We start from the raw sequence: 17,097 nt of genomic DNA, 5'->3' as shown, positions 1-17,097 counted from the left end.
TTCACCTTCAGGTATAGACAGCTGGAGTTCATACTGGGTTACAGAAAACCCAGCCTGAAAATAAAATTAAGTGAAATATCTTGAAATCTTTGAGCAAGGAATAGAACTAACCCAATGTATCGAAGCTTGACCTAATATGAAGCACCCAAAATTCAAATTAACTCCATTTTAAAAAAAAATAAAAATTCTTACCTTCTGATAAACCTTACTAACATGGAAATGTTATGAAGCAATCAGATGTCACCAGCGAAGTAAGCAAAGGGTTGAGACATGTCATGTGACTGCCTCACTTCTTCCTTCCTGCATGAGACAAGAGTCCTCTGCTCCTGGTAATAGATGGAGTCTAATGAGATTTGCTCATAAAGTGGGGAAATTTCAAGTCATAAAACGTCTAATTTTATAACTCAGAGTGTTTTATTGCCTATGTGACATTCTCTAAGGAGCCGTACCTCATAAATCAATAAATTTTAGGTTTGTGTACAGTAAGCCATGGTAAAGCTGGAACATTCTGCTCGAATCTTCCCACAGATAATGAGACTTCGCCTAGCAACTATCATTAGCCTGTTTGTCTAGAGGTCCGAAAGCTGGAGCTAGAAGAAAAACAGGCTGGCGGCCAAAGGGAAATCAACGGAGCACAGGTCAGAGGCCACGAATTCTGCTTCCTCAGATGGTTAAGCAGAAAACTACAAAGTAACAGGAAAAAAATAAGTCCAAGGTCAAGAGATATAGACTATTGGAAGATAAGATTGCCCTATATTCAAAGACATATTTCTTTGATCATATAGATAAATCCATTAAAAATGCCAATCAAATTCTAACAGTTCCTCTTTTTTTTTTTTTTGCAAAATTTTACAAGCTACTTCCAAATTTATAAGGAAATGCAGTATCCCAACTATGCCCAACAACTCGAATCAAACATTTGTGGGCCATTTTTAAAGCAGCCAATGGGACCAGAAGATGAGTCAGTAGATTAATTGCTTGTTGTGCAGGCATAGAAACCTTGTTCAGGTGCTCAGTGTCCATGTAAAAGCCTAACATGTAGGCTTTGTATGCCTATAACCACAGCATTAGAGTGGAGACAGGCAGATACGTGGGATGGGGATCTTTAACTGGTCAGTATAGATTAAACAGAGAACTCCTGGCTTAGTGAGGGAAGCTTTCTCAAAAATAATGGTGGATTTGGTAAAGTAGTGGTTGTATGTTCTCCTCCAAGATCCATAACCAGAGCTATTGGTTACCACAAAAGTATGCATGTCACTATGCACCCTTAGGGTTCTTGTGCTATGCTGGTTATTGTTGTGATTTATAGGCACTATAGCTGAGTAGGACTGTTGGTTGTTTTCTCCTGGTCAGTCATCCTCATCAACTTAGACCATGAAACCCAATATAGACAAGTTCAACAAAACTTCCCTATACGGGCTGCCTATGCATGCTTTAACATTGCCAGGGCATAAATTTCATTTTTTCATTTCATGGTTTTTAGAGGGAATTTTCTGGACAACCATGACCAGCAACCCAAAAGAGGTCTTCTCTTCAGGTTTTCTTTGGCTCCTGGAGGGAGCATTGTCAACAGAGAAGAAAAAGTTTCATTTAGATTTTATATGCTTATCTAGAGACTGACTTACATGTGTTATGGTTTTTACTATAATCTCAAAATTAAACTAAGTATTTTTAAATAAAGTGAAAAATAATAAGGACCAATATCTGATCTTCCCTCATGACACACAAATGAGCACACCTGCATACACAAACACACACTCTCTCACACACACACACCACATTCACACAAAAAACACTCACTCAAAAACATAGACACATACACGCACTCCAGAGACACACTCACAGAAATAAGTACACTCATACACCACAGACACACATACATATGCACAAAAATTAGCTTCCTAAATATTTGGGTTTTCTGTTATTTAAGACTAAAATGATATGCTCAAGATCAGATAAGCTCATTTGACTTTTGGCAGCTGAAATTAGAGAAGAAGAAGGAAGTTCTCAGACACTGACATTTGACACACTCCACACCTGGGTAAGCCGGAGTGATTGACAGCTCTCTATCATTCCCAGCTGGAACAAATTCTGAAAAGTAAGCAAGAAGTCTACCCCCTCTAGAAAGGAGAGAGTAGGAAGACAGGGCACTTGGTTCCTATTTCAGATGCTTTCCTAATAGCTTTCGGAGTGTCTGCAATTCCAGGAATTTAGCTTGCTCCATTCTACATCTGCAAAGGGGTAACAGCAGCAACAGTAATGTGTCATAACTGCCCTCTCTGCAGGCTTGTAAAATAGTACTAGAAAATCTTCAGCCACAAATATAGTGTCGGGAAAAGGTTTTCCGGTCAGAAGAACCAAGTTTAAAGCACAAGACAGCAATATGTCAATATATATGTATATATAACTTTGTGTAGATGTTGGCTTTGTGATACTTCTAATTGCTTGTATCCAAAAAAAAAATATGATAGGGAACACTATAGAATTAAATAATACTCATATCTTTAAATCATAAATATCACTTAAAATAATTGTAGTAAGTTATTGGGCTTATAGTTTCTATCATGTAAGGATATAAAACAAACATGATTTTTCTATTAGATTGCGTATATGTAAAATATTCCCAACATTGAATCTTAAACCATTTTCTTGCTAATTTGAATTTTTTTCTTCATGGTTGACTCAATGTCTTTCAAATAATTCATTTAATAAATAAAAATGGATTTCAATTTTTCCTTGGTCTGCTCTTCCATCTTTGATATATTGCTATTTGCCCTTGGTTTATTCGTCTAGAAGAGAAATATTGGTGTCACTCTCTCATTAATGAAACTTTAAAGCCCAGCAGGGAATAGATTTTTCTTATTAATTGAATTTTCTGGTTTATAAGAGAATAAATCAGGAATTGTTACTTCATCCTTCACATCTATAGCTTATCTCCACCATAATTATAATTAAATCAGAATTCATTGAAGATCATAGCTCAGGGATTGTTTTGTATATTTAAGTTCATACCTCCAAGGAGTCAGAACAATTGTAGATGTGTGCGTGTGTGTGTGTGTGTGTGTGTGCGCGCACGCGCACGCATGTGTGTGCGTGTGTGTTGTTTGGCTGGAGTTTGGACTGAAGGCCTTCATCGGGCTAGACAAATGCTCTTCCACTGCACCACCATCTCAGCCCCTGTCATAGAGAAACTATAAACTTAGTGTATTTTACATCACTGACTAGGAAGATAGAAGTTCTTATAAGATATTGCACTCAGTAAACAATAACTTCAAGATTTACTAAAATTTGCTATTTTTCACTGAATTTGTTCTTTGTAGCTTATTTGTTCTGATTTTCTCTAGCAATTTGGGTTAGAGTCTATTACCTTCCTAGAACCAGTCACAGAAAGAACTTATCTAGACTTAAGCAAGATACTTAACAGGGGGTTATAATTCCCTATTAATATACCTGTCACAGTGTTTTTGAGCTTTAGGCACTTCTAGCCCTTCCTCACCTTTAGCCTCTCTTGAACTGTAGCTTTCTGTCAGCAAAAGCACTATTGCTGTGAAATAATAACACTGTTTTAAAAGAAACAAGAAAATAGCTGACTCTGAGCCATACATGAGTAATCACAGCTCAGGAAAAGGATCCAAGTTACCCTAAATGATATGTTCCATCAAGGAAGAGATAACATCAACATTTACAGCTTCAGAACAGAAGGAAGTCACAAATCAATATATTTTCCAATTACTTCAGCATCATCTACAGAAAGGCAGGAAAGCATCCTGTAGAGTTCAAATGTTCTCTTATAGCATTCTTTGCTTAAAGATGGTTAGGGATTAAACACCTGCTTAGCAATACATTATGAGAAGCTGTCCTCATAGTCAGAAGGGCCAGATACAGAAAAGGTAAGTGGCTTTTAAAATATTAAAAATATTCCAGCTATTATAGACCCTTGACTTAGAACATCACATCTCTTTGAAATTGCAGGACTCTAGCTAGCGACATGAAGCAGGCTGCAGTATCTTTAAGACTGTGCAGTTTCTTCGGAGAAGGTCAGCTCACCACAGCTGAAATAAAAATGCCCATTTACTATAAATAATAAATGGGCAAAGAAACTGAAAACTGAGGAAGTGTAAATTTTTAACTCTATATCCAGAGCCAGGTTTTTTCAGCCTGCAGCTACAACCCACAGGATAGCCATTGATGCGTCTCAACATCTATGAAGATGACAAGGTACCGTCTCAATATCAGATTCACTGACCAAAGCATTCAAGTGACAACACCAGCTAGAATATGATGACTAGGACTATTTACTCACACCATCTGACTTTGCTAATAGCAAACAGGAACCAAGCTGAAGGACTGGTTCACTGTCACACCTGTTTAGAATATCTTGATCTGCAAGGAAGCCCATTCTAAGTGTCAACCTCTCTGTGCTTGGTGAAAGTCCATCTATTCTTTACCTTTCTGGGCTGTGCAAACTACCACGACCAAGGCAAGTTTTAGAAGGAAGAGTTTATTTTGGTTTCAGGCTCCAGAGGATTAGAGTCATGACGGTAGAGAAATCATGGCAGTAGACATAGTAGCAAGAGTGATCAGGGAGCTCATCTCTTCAAACAAAAGCATAAAACAGAGAGAATTAACGGGAAATAGCCTGAGTCTTTAAATTTTCGAGCTCATCTCCAGTTATATACTAAACCTTCCCAAAGAGAACCGCCAGCTAAGAACCAAGTGTACAAGTACCCCAAAGTGTGAAAGGCATTAATCCTTCCTCAGGGGAACCCCTACCTTTAATAAAATAGAAAGCCACAGTGCTTGCCCATTTTCTTTGTCCTTCCTGCTCTCTAATTCTTCCCTCCCTTCAAGGGCACTCTTATGAGTTTTGCCTCTGTTTCGTTTGTCCACTAACACCAAAGGGCCTTTTGTTTCTATATTATAATAAGTATGAAACTTGTCCAGGAGCTTAATCTTCCAGGAAGTGGAAAAGCCAAACTGCATCAGTTGGCTCTCTTCAGGTGGTGTGAAGGGTTGTCATTTTCATGCCTGGAGGTTGAGCTTGAACATGAGGTTGACTCATCTTTCTGAAAATTCCTTCATAACAGAGTCTGTTTTGAGGACTGACGTCCATTCAGAGCTGTGAGGTGAGTTACAGGAATTTAGTTAAGCATCATGGCAGATGTCACTAAGGACGCACCCTATTTATGAGCCCTTATTCACCTCATCAATGGAGACCAGCACAATTTTCAGCTGTGAGCATATGCATCTTTAAGGCCTTTTTTAGGAGTTCAAAATCCCCCTTTCTCTTGTCAGAGCATGTAGGAGTGGGTGCCCCACTCCTAAGGAAGTCACCAAATGATAATAAGAATTAGCACATTCTGTTTTCCTGGGCTAGAGGTAGAAGAGCCCTGCGGTTGCTGTGCAGTTTCTCAGACATTTCTGGCAGCCTTAGGCTCCACCTCCACCTCCCCAGCCCACACAACAGCCACATTGTCTTAATAACACACTCTCCCTATGCTCCCTCTCCTTCCCTTTTCACTTTTTTATTTCTACATCTCTCTTTTCTGCACCTGCCAAACTTATTTTTCTCAAGTCCTTGGCTCAGAGCCTATTTCAAGATCTCAAGTTGAAGCAGTTATCTGTTTCTTTTCCGGTACAGATAAGCACAGACATTACAAACCCTGAACAGTAAATTGTCTGTGCCTTGGGGCCCTCTCAAGCTTCTGGTGAAGGGGAATAGATGAGTCAGATAATCTACAGGCCCCAGCCCATACTTCATTGCTTATGGAACCAGCTCCTTGGAATCCTGACACTTCTCCAAGACAAAGAGTCAGATGCCCATCTAGCGATCGCAGCATGATTGCCTAGAAACGGTCTGCTAGTAACAACATAAGTTTACTAGGTAAACTCTGAAGGTTGGCTCATAGTTCACTGAGAAATAGAGCACAATCATTATTCAACAGTAATTCGTTGTCACATTGAAAAGGTGTATTGCTTTTCATTCTTCTGTAAAACAGGTTGATGTTTTATCATTTATTCTTTCTATATTTTTCTTTATGAGTGCTTTGCCTGCATGTATGTGTACGTCATATGTGCCTTGCAGAGGACAGAAAAGGGCCCCAGAGTCTCCTGAAACTGGAATGAAGGATTTCTATAGGCTACCATGTGGGTGCTAGGGACCAAACCCTGGCTCCCTGTAAAAGCAACAAGTATTCTTAACTGCTAAGCCAGCTCTCCAGCCCCCAGACTGATATATTTAAAACAGTTTCTTATACGTAAACATAGCCCAACATGGGAATAGATGATTTATTGAAAATATGTTTCAGTTACTAAGAAAGAGGTAAGTGTTTGTATACCAGTTAATGATCAGACTCTGTTCTAGAGATTAAAGTATGACATAATGGTTAGCATTATTAAAGTGACTTTTGATTGATATTTGAGGAAGGGCACAAGAAGAAGCAGCAATGAGCAAAAGGAAAACTCGACGTATGCCTTGGGGAATACTGCAATTAAAATTGTCTATCTTTTTTTTTCTTAATTTGAACCATGATAGTTAGAATCTATAATGTGCCTATCATTGGACATGGGAAAAGATAAAACCCTTAAGAAAGCTACCAATCTACAAAGAAAGCAGGGCCCCCAAAAACTAACAACTGAAGTACCTTCTTAAAGGACCTCAATAAGTCCCATATGAAAGAGGAATCTAGTTGTATATCAGCATCTACTATACTTTAATGACCCGTAAATATGGAGCATGGTAAGCTTTGCAAGTTGGTCAGATCATAATATCAGCTCCTATCTTACTTATCTTGTTGAGTTTTCCATGAAACCTCTTCTTCTAGAAACAATTATCAAGCATCTAAAACATATATTTTAATGTGGCTTTTGTGTACTTAGTGTATCCTTGAGCAAGATTATTTTATTACATGGGGTTAAGCTGCTTATATCAGCTAATTCTCCAATTCTAAATGCACCATAGATAGGACATGACCCAACTGTCCATCACAGTAACGATAAAAATGGAAGACTCCTAAATCCAAATCGTGTAATGATACAAATCTTGATCAAAATATACAATTAGTCAAAAATAATTCTCAGGAGCCAAATAAAGCTTGTACTATTTCAGTAGCTTTGATTTCATAGTTTTCCAAGAGCCATATTGAATCTGTTCCGCTTTATAAATTGGCTAAATCAACAGCGTTTTCTGGGATGCTGTGACTGTGTGCACAACCCAGTAATGAAGATACAAAGTACATGGTCACAAAAATGTTGATCACATCACTTATGTACCTACTTGACCTTATAGTTGGAAGCATTTAATAAAAACATTACACCCATTTTCTGTCAAAGGCTGGAAGCGCAACTGCAATTATTTGAGAAGGAAGTCTCCTAGTTCAGTGTGGAACCTGAGAATTGTTACAAGTTACTGGCTTGTCTCCAATTGAAAGCTTAGGAAAGTCAGCTTCATTTTCTTCATCTATAAAAGCATACAATTCATGAAAGAGAATAAGAACATTAGAAATTTTTTTTAGAAAAATAACACCGGTTTCAAAGGAAGATTTGTCTATGAAAATTAAATCATTTTTTAAATAGTAGACTTTTATGACTTGGCTTTTATGACCCATTAATGCAGCTGTAACTGGTTTAACAGATAAAATTCTCCAGAGAAAATAACAAATATTATATATATGATACATATCACATGAATATATATATAATGTCTTATAGAACTGGGAATAAGGGACAAAGGAAGTTAAATTGTAGGAAAATGGCTTATATGGCTATCAAATCTAAGGAACCCCATAACTCACATTATTCAGATAGGAAAACAAGAAAATTCCAATGATGTAAGTCACAACTTGAGTATGAAAGCCTAGAACCAAGACTGAGCATATCTGTGAACAGGAGTAGATAAGTGCCCCAAATTAAAAAAAAAAAAGCTTGATTAATTCCCTTGTCTTTTTCCTATCTGCAGGCAGTGGGTCAGATGATGCTCATTAGATTAGTGAAGACTGATCTCCATGGGCGGTTACTCAGCTGTTCCTAGTATTCCGGGCCTACCTAGTCATCACATTTACATCATTCTAAGAAATAATAAAAAGAAATAGAAATTAGGATTATGGTCCAAATTCTTAGATGCCTAAAATTAACATTTACAAAAAAAAAAAAACGGTGGACAAACTCAACATATTTTCTCACATGAGGGAAATGCACACATTCAGTAGAGAGGCTGGTTTAAGTCTTACTCAACCTGTGTTGCTCTGAGATCTGTCACCTTCAAGTTCAATTTACCATAAATAAACCATGATGTTCCTATAAGACCAGAAATACTTATATTGGAAAAGCACTGTAGTTCATTGCACTCCACAGCCCTGAGTCTGAGCTCAGGGTTTTCGGGCAGTATGCACTGGCACTGTGTGGTATGGCAGAGGCAATACCAAGTGCACATGTCCCTGTTGAGAACCAAGGCTTTAGTGAAGTTGCTCATTGAGACATGGGCTAGCATTGCCAGAAACACACCAGACTCATATCACTGACCTTGAGCTACACTTTAATTCTTGGTCACCACATATTCAGAATTCTTTACTGTGATCAGACTTTTCACAAGTTCTACATCCAGTTACATAATCCTACACAACCAACCCATCATTTAAGATGATGTGCTCTGAAACCTTTCTCTGACTTCACTGAATCTATTTCCTTTTCCTCCTATTTTTCTAATAGCAACCAGAATGTGATTTTTTCAAAGAATAACTTGGCTTTTTTCCCACTATAGTGATGTAGCCCCCTAATAGCTTTTCAGAGTTGCTAAGAAATGAGGAAAATATCTGGGCACAGTGATGCACACCTTTTATCCTAGCACTCAGGAGACAGAGGTAGATAGATCTTTGTGAATTCAAGGCCAGCCTTGTCTACAAAGTGAGTTCCAGGACACGGGGAAATCCTGTCTCAAAAAACTAAAATAAATAAATACAAAAGAAACCAGGAAACTATCTAATGCACAGTTTTGTTTTTGTTAAGTTAGTCTACATCAGCAGCTTTTATCATTCTGTAAACCAAGTACACCGGTACTCTAAACGATATACTAGGCTCTTCCCATCTCAGAATCAATGATGATGTTAGAATCTCTGCCCAGAAACTGAACTTTAACTATAGTCATGTTTTTAATCTCAACTTAACCAGCTTTTTCTCAGCAAGTACCTTCTTACAGTACTCTCGTCTCGTCCCACAAAGAAACAAATTTTCTATTAGATTCTCTCATAGAATATTAAACTTCCCCTCTAATTACTTATTCCACCTTTTATTTCATTTTATATTTTTATAATTATTTGATTAATGAGAGTTTTTGTCTCTGAATGAGCAAGATCTAAACACACAAAAGGAACAATGTTGTTTTAGCCAACATTTTATCCTTAATCTGTAGGCTTCAGTCTCATGCTCCGTGATTCCTGGTTATGTCTTATTGGCAAAATATTTAGTTGCTGAGAAGAGACAGATCTCTTTGAAAATGTGCTGTGGGGAGACACTTGTTTTAACATCAAATTGTCAGGGCCTAAGATTTACTCTCTGTGTAACTCTAAAGAAATTCTGTGATACCATTCAATTTACTTTTCCTCTCCTGGGATAGAGATGACAAAAACACCCATCCACCTTGCTACAGGTCAAAAAGTGTTCCTGCAATGCCAGCATGCATGGGGTTGAAGCAGGAGAATTATGAGTTAGAGGCTGGCTGAGGCTCCATAGACCATGTACCTCACAGGTAGTTGAGCCAGTGAAGTGTATCCACCAGGCATAAACACAATCCTGTGTCTAACACCTAAGTATACTATGAGGGTTGTAATTCTTGTCATTGGTCCCATATTGTTCTTGGTCTCCAGATAAGAAAATGTTGGCATCTGCTACAGGTTTTCAGTATCATCAGGATGTCCATAAGAGTGGGTGAAAAATGGCTGGATACAGAATAGAATTTTTCAAAGGCCAAAATAGAGAAAATAGGTCATATCAAAAGAGAAGTAGGAAAAAGAAATTTCTTACAGTGTTGCTAAAAAGAACTGGAAAAGTGCTGGCTAAGGTTAGCATCAAAGAAGAGAGTTTATTCATCCCTTTTAATGTGTTAATTCAAAACATATCTGTTCTAGTTGCTTGGTCTTAAGATGTCTAAGAGACAACATCAACATTAAAATGAGAAACTAATTACCAAGTTCTCTAGAAATTATCTTCTTTGGTTTCAGAACATTCTTACCAAGAATTCAATGTTCTTTTCCTCTTTATTATGCCAGACACTAGCTTTCTGGGTCTTTAGTTGTTCTAAAAGGGAATTATGATGAAAAGCGATTTTGATGATGGAGGAAAATAGTTGGATTTTTCACTAAACAGTGAGAGTCCTAGCTCAAGGCCAAGGTGCCCGTTTTTATCAAGGAATTAACTGCAGAGCAGCAAATGGTTTTGAGTGCATGTCTTATGGCTAGAGCCGCCACAACAAAAAAACAGCCGGTTGCATCTGGTTCATATCCCATTCAGTGTGTGGCATTTTCATTCCATTAGCTAGCCCTGACATTTCCAGGTTCAGTGGAAGATGCAAAATTGCACATTTCACTTATAGTAGGAGTGACTTTTATGCAGGAGGATAAACGATAGTTCTGTAAAATTCATCTCGAAAACCTATACTTCTTTATGAGCAATCCCACCCTCCAACGACCACAATACACCAGAATAACCTCACTAGAATATACAGAGTACATAGCTTACCTCGAGATAAGTTATCAGAATCACATAATCTTTAATTTGATACAAAGATGAGGGTCAGATTGTATGAGGACATCTGCTGCAAAGATATGACATCTCTGATGGTTTTATAAACGGTGAATATGGCAGCATGAAAACCATCATGGTTGCTTGCATCTTACAACCTTAAAAGTACTGCATCTAAGTTCCACTGAAGGTCTGACCACTCCTTTATTACAAGAAACACAAGGAACTATGAGAATATATATTTCTGTTGCAAAATTTATAGTTGTTAAACAGGACATGCACAGACTATTTCCTTGACTGTTCTTTCTAGAATTTGTATCTCGGTATATTCAAGTTCCAGAAAGACTGTAAGCAATGGGGCATGCACAGCCATTCATGAGGTTTTTCAGTTTCACTAGAGAACCTATGTCAACAGTCTGCATGTAACCGGGTATGACGATGCTCAGTCAATATTTGTTTGCTATTTTTACACTATTTGCCATTGATAAGAGTATCTATACAATGCCATCTGTTAAATAGCATTAGAAAAAAGTCTTGGTTTTGAGGTGACATGCATTTTGTAAGATTATTTCAAAATAACAATTGTTCTATTTTTTTAAAGCATATGGCTGAAAATAGTCTCTCTGAGTTTAGGAAATGCAGCCTCTATTTCTCTGCATTCTAATTTATTTGTATTTGTAAGTACCTTTGTGATTTAAATCCGTTTCATTCATTCCCTATTCAATCCAGTCCACTCCGTTCACATTATAGTCACATAAGTAATCTGGAGTAATGTATCAGTATCATATGCTACACTTCAGCATTCAACATGTCTAACAAATTGTGACCTATGGCTTTAATTAATTAATAAGATATTCTGGATGAGAGAAAAAAGTGGATCTGGAATTTGCTTCTGAGGTTAAAACAGTCTATTGAGGAACAAGCAGACTGCTTTCCCCACATCAGATTCTGAGAACAGAGAGAAAATCCAGAGAGGCTATAAAAGAAAAACATACTTCCAAATTTACATTTGACACAATATGCAAACTAAGAGTCTCCTATAGTTGAGGTCCAAGACTTGGGAGGGTGTCCCATGCCTTCAGAAGTTTATAGTCCAGGCACGTAGAACCCAGAATAAACTAAAATCATCTTTCTCAGTTTAACGAAACTGAAGATTGGTTTAGGAGCAAAGAAACAGCCTGTCGAGGGAACCCTGACACCGCCATGAGACCATGTGCGTTTGCTGTTCCCTCCAGCTATCTGCATTTCTACAGTCGGGGTGGACCTCCAGCAGGACTAACAGAACCACTGCCTGTTACTGAGGGTCTCCTGGGAGTCCCAAGCTATATAAATATTTGAGTGAAATATTTCTCCGCTTTCTCTTCAAAAGCAACATTAAACTTCCCGCAGCTGGGAAAGGTTGTTTTTCCGTATTATTGAGATGAGTGAGTCAAGGCATATGTCTTTAATGGAGGTTTTGGCAAGCATGGCATTGGAGTTATTATTAGAATTGAGAGAAGTAAACTGCATGGTTTATTTTTTGTGCTGCAAATACAAATCAATGGTTTAAATGAAACGCTGCAGTTTATAAAATGTGGTAGAAACATTCAGATAAACAAAAGTCCGAGTTGACACACAGCATTTTTATAATGCAAATTTGTACAAATGTAAGACTATGGAACTCAAGCAAGGTAAGAACAACCCTTCCTCTTCCCCAAAGAATAGAAACCTATTCATGCCAGGAAGTGTGCCCAACTTTTGAGGAATCTAGTTCCTTCTGTATCCCCTGGTTGCAAGAAGAGGAGGCTCACTTTAGTTGTATCACAGAATACTGGGAATGCCCAATGGTGTAACATTATATATACAAATGCACTGGAACCTAAGGAAAAGTCTAACACCCAGAGAAGGATTCTCAGTAAAGTCAGGCCATAGACTCTCCACCTTGAGGCAGAACATCACATCTGTAAGTATGCTTGGCCACAGATGGCTTATCAGTATTGCACCATCACACACGATAAAGTGCACCTACAGTGACATGTCACTCATACCCCTTTCTCCCAATCTTTCCCAGAAACAAATTCTTGCATTTTTTCAACTTTGTATATGTTCTTGTACATTTCTCCTCTAAGATTCTTGCTTTCTTTTAACTGTAGCTTAACTCTGACTTATGACTTTATCCAAACACCATAAATTCTCTCTGCATGTCTGTGCACAAGGGTTTGAAGGCTAGAGGTCAACATCAGGTGTCTTCTTCACTTTCTTCTCACCTTATATTTTGAGGCAGAGTGTCTCACTGATGCACCATCATACCCAGCTCATTCTGTGGTGCTGAGGATCCAAGGTAAGATGCTCAAGCTTGCTTGACAGTGGCTTTTGTCATTTGAGCTATCTTCTAGCTTCTTTATCTTAGTTTTTTTTTTATATGTGTGCCTCTTCTCTCCATGTTTTCAGTTGAGGAACACAGACTATTCTTGTTGGCCTGTGTCTTTTTAAAATGAGGGTATATCGTCATAGGACGTTAGCTAACCTCTGGATTTGAATAGAGAAAACATGAGAGTCCTCACTCACCTGCCCTAAAAGCTACAGCAAACAATCTCTACTTATGAAAAACAGAGAACATGGTGCCAACACTCATGCGGATGTCATGTAGTATTCACTTGTGCAATGAGAGGTGTCTGCTTATTCTAGCATGTTCCATTTAAACTATTAAATTTCATTTTCAAAGTTTTGGAAAGATTTGGTTCAATTCAGTGGGTGCTTCTAGAGTAAATACATGTAGCCTAATCAAAATATAAATCAACAAATTGAGATATGTATCTCTAACAAGAACATTTTTTCTAAAAAATGATATATGCTTTAAAATAAAAATAAGTTAATTTCTAGCTCTTTATTGCTGTATTTCATTGAATAACATAGTAACTTGCCATAGCTGATCACCTCAAAGGCATTATCACTCAAACTATAACATCTATTGAACCTGATTGCATAAGCATGCCTTATATCTTTCAGTATTAAGTATTTATGAAGCAAAATATTTTGCTAAAATTATAAAAGTAGTTAGAATTATTTGTGCTTAACAAATATAAGTTTAAAACATATGTCTATATTTAAAAACCACTGAAAATATGGTGCATACTCTCTTACTCATTAACTTCCCCAAATATATAAATACAGTTTGTGCCTTATATGTTATCTGAAAAACAATAGGTTGATAAATAAACATCATATCTATTTACCCACAATGGTTAAACAGTGAGGTATATTAATACTAGTCTAATAAGCACAACTTTAGGCACAAAAAGGATATCTGGCTTTCATGGAATCACTAAATTGAATAGCAAACTAAGGACATAAAGTTTGAAATATAAATCTGTTGATTAAAAATAAATCACTGATGAAATCAGAAGTAAGACAATACCATGGAAACGCTAACAGGAAAACAGCAGTATTTAATTAATCTAATATATAAGTGTTCTATTTTGATTTCTGTTGCTGTGCTAACAATATTCCAATCAAAAACAAGTCATGGAAGAACATGTTTATTTTCACTATGCTCCCAGGTCACAGTCCATCACTGAGAGAAGTTAGGATAGAAATGTAGATAGGAAACGTGGGGGAGTACTGCTTGCTGGCCTGCTCACAGACTCAGGGTTAGCTGACTTTCTTACACTATCCAGAACTAAACAGTTCTTCCCAGAGTGACCTGGACCCTCCTACAACTCAGACAATTCTTCACCAACATGTCTACAGAGCAATCTGAAGAAGACGATTATTCAATTGAGACTCCTCTTCAGGTGATTCTACATGTTGTCAAGTTGACAGTTAATGATAACTACTACAATAAGCATAAAAATGTATTTAAAATAGTATATGTTTGACATATAACATATGTCATGTTGGGTATTAATGACATCAATGTATATGTTCCAATTAGGCAAAGTTTGACATTTACTCATTAGTGACCAATAACCAGATCTAGGAGGATTCTTGAATCTTTTCTAATGAAAGGGTTCTTCTTATTTTGAAAAAAAAAAAAAATCATAGTTCATTTAGTTGTATTTCTCCCAAAGGAGGCTGATTTTGCTTAGCACTTCCTTGCTAAGTCACACAAAGTACTCTAGTCTCTTCCTGGTCAATACCTAATGGTGCTTAATATGCATCTTAGTCAGTGTTCTTCCATGACCAAGACAATTCCTATAAAACAAAACATTTAATTGGGGCTTGCTTACAGTTTCAGAGGTCTAGTACATGAGCATCATAGCAGGGAGCAAGGAAGTACACATGCAGGCGTGGTGCTGGACAAGGAGCTGAGAGTTCTACCCCTGGATCCACAGGCAGCCGGAAGAGGAATGAGACCCTGAGTGACACACTTCATCCCACAAAGTCACATCTATTCCAACAAGGCCACACCTTCTGACCCTTCTCAAGTAGTGCCACTCCCAGATGCCTGACTTGGAATTGTGAAACCTCAAAACCCACCCTGAGTGACACACTTCATCCCACAAAGTCACATCTATTCCAACAAGGCCACACCTTCTGACCCTTCTCAAGTAGTGCCACTCCCAGATGACTAAGCATTCAAATGTAAGAGCCTGTGGGGCCATTCTGATTCAAACCACCACAACACCTAATCCACTCATGAATCCATCAATGCCTACAGAGTCTCTCCATTCTAAAGGCTAAATCAGCATAGTGCTCTGTGAAAACACAGGAACTATCTAATGGTAAGTGTGAAATATATAAAGACTTCATTAATTTTGTCATTCTGCTTTGCAATGTTATTCCCAGAAAGCAAATGTGATTAAAAGTAAGAAATAACTAGTTTAAACTTTTCCACTTCAAAACTGATGAGCTAGCTCAGCAGTTAAAAGGTACTCACTGCTCTCATTAAATTGGATTTAATAGTCTATTTGTATAATTATCATTTTAAAAACATAGTTCTATTAAGCCCTGTAGAAATAAGTATAAAAAGTCTGCAGAAATAAAGCATACCATAAACATGTATAAGTAAATAGATTTTTTGTTTGTTTGTTTGTTTGTTTGGAGACAGGGTTTCTTGGTAGCTTTGGGGCCTGTCCTGGAACTAGCTCTTGTAGACCAGGCTGGCCTCGAACTCACAGAGATCTGCCTGCCTCTGCTTTCTGAATGCTGGGATTAAAGGTGTGTGCCACCACCGCCCGGCTAGATAAATTATCTTGAAGTAGAATTGTTCAGCCACTTCTTTAGTATGCTCTGACAGTCTGAAAATCAGTCGGAATAAATGTCCTAAAGTCGGCTTCATTGCAGATCCCGACTTCCATGCTATCTTCTACTATTTGCCCTTCAAAGCTTTCCCTGAGAGCAATGATGGCTGCAGAAAAGGCATTTTCAAGTTCAGGGCTTTCGTTCTGTCTTTTTCAAGGAAGGTTTTCCCATTTGCGTTGTTCTTTCCCATCGCTGTGGCCTTCCAGGAAGAGTAAGCCTCAGATGGATCTGATTGAAATAAATGCAGCCATTCCTCATTCCAACCACAGAAAAAGGACACTCCAAATGGACGAACACCACCTGACCGCTCTGCGTCTCAGACGTTACTCTCCCTCCCAGCTGGGCTGTGCAAACGGTGTCTTTGCAAACAAAAGAGCATCTCCCAGGACATTTTCCAGCTCTGTGCACCAGTACTCTGTAATCTGGGCCTCCTGTCACCGTACACCAAACCCAAGAGCTTGGTAATTCATTCCGCTTTGTGTGCACTTCATTCACGCAGAATGGACGTATTTCTTCTTAGTTTGCAGCCTTTAGTCCCACTGAGGGGAACCCAGCAGCTACAGCAGATAAGGTCAGCACATTCTGTCTGGAAAATTCTACCAGATGAGACAAATACAGTTGGAGCTAAAACATACTCCATTATCTTCACTCACAGTCAAAGCAAGGGGGGAGTTTCTTGGACAAGAAAATGACGAAACTCCATTGCTCTTGAGAAGGTACCATCCTCCAGCAGGCATTGTCAGAGCCAAGTTTATAGGGAAAAAAAAACTCTCTGCTCTGAGCTTGCTCTCATCTTGCTTCATCATCAAAAGGTAATTAGATTTCTCAGCTCATATAGTCTCTCCAAGCAGGAAGAACAGAAAACAGAAATGTCACAAAACTGTATGTATGAGTCATCTGTAATTTTGTGTGGATAACTCATCCACCGTTGATAAGGACAAAGGCACAATTTTCCCTCTGATGGAGAACAGTACATGCACATCCGTGTGCACCTAGACTAGAGATGGATGCTAAACAATGCTGCTTTCCTCCCAGGACCTGCTGTCCTCAATACAAATTGTGGAAAGGGCTGATTCACCAAAATGAGTCACTCCCATGCAGGCCAAGGTTCTAGAAGCTTATGCCCCAAGGGCCAAGGCC

At 38.1% G+C, this 17,097-nt stretch overlaps 1 pseudogene; it reads right to left on the bottom strand.

Annotated features, from left to right (window-relative positions):
• Positions 1 to 15,935: 15,935 nt before the first annotated feature.
• LOC101990148 lies at positions 15,936 to 16,597 on the bottom strand (annotated as a pseudogene).
• Positions 16,598 to 17,097: the final 500 nt, after the last annotated feature.

Source organism: Microtus ochrogaster, chromosome 19 (assembly GCF_000317375.1).
Source record: "Microtus ochrogaster isolate Prairie Vole_2 chromosome 19, MicOch1.0, whole genome shotgun sequence".
Classification (NCBI taxonomy): domain Eukaryota; kingdom Metazoa; phylum Chordata; class Mammalia; order Rodentia; family Cricetidae; genus Microtus; species Microtus ochrogaster.
The sequence above is the reverse complement of the archived record's forward strand: the minus strand, read 5'-3'. Positions and strand labels throughout refer to the sequence as shown.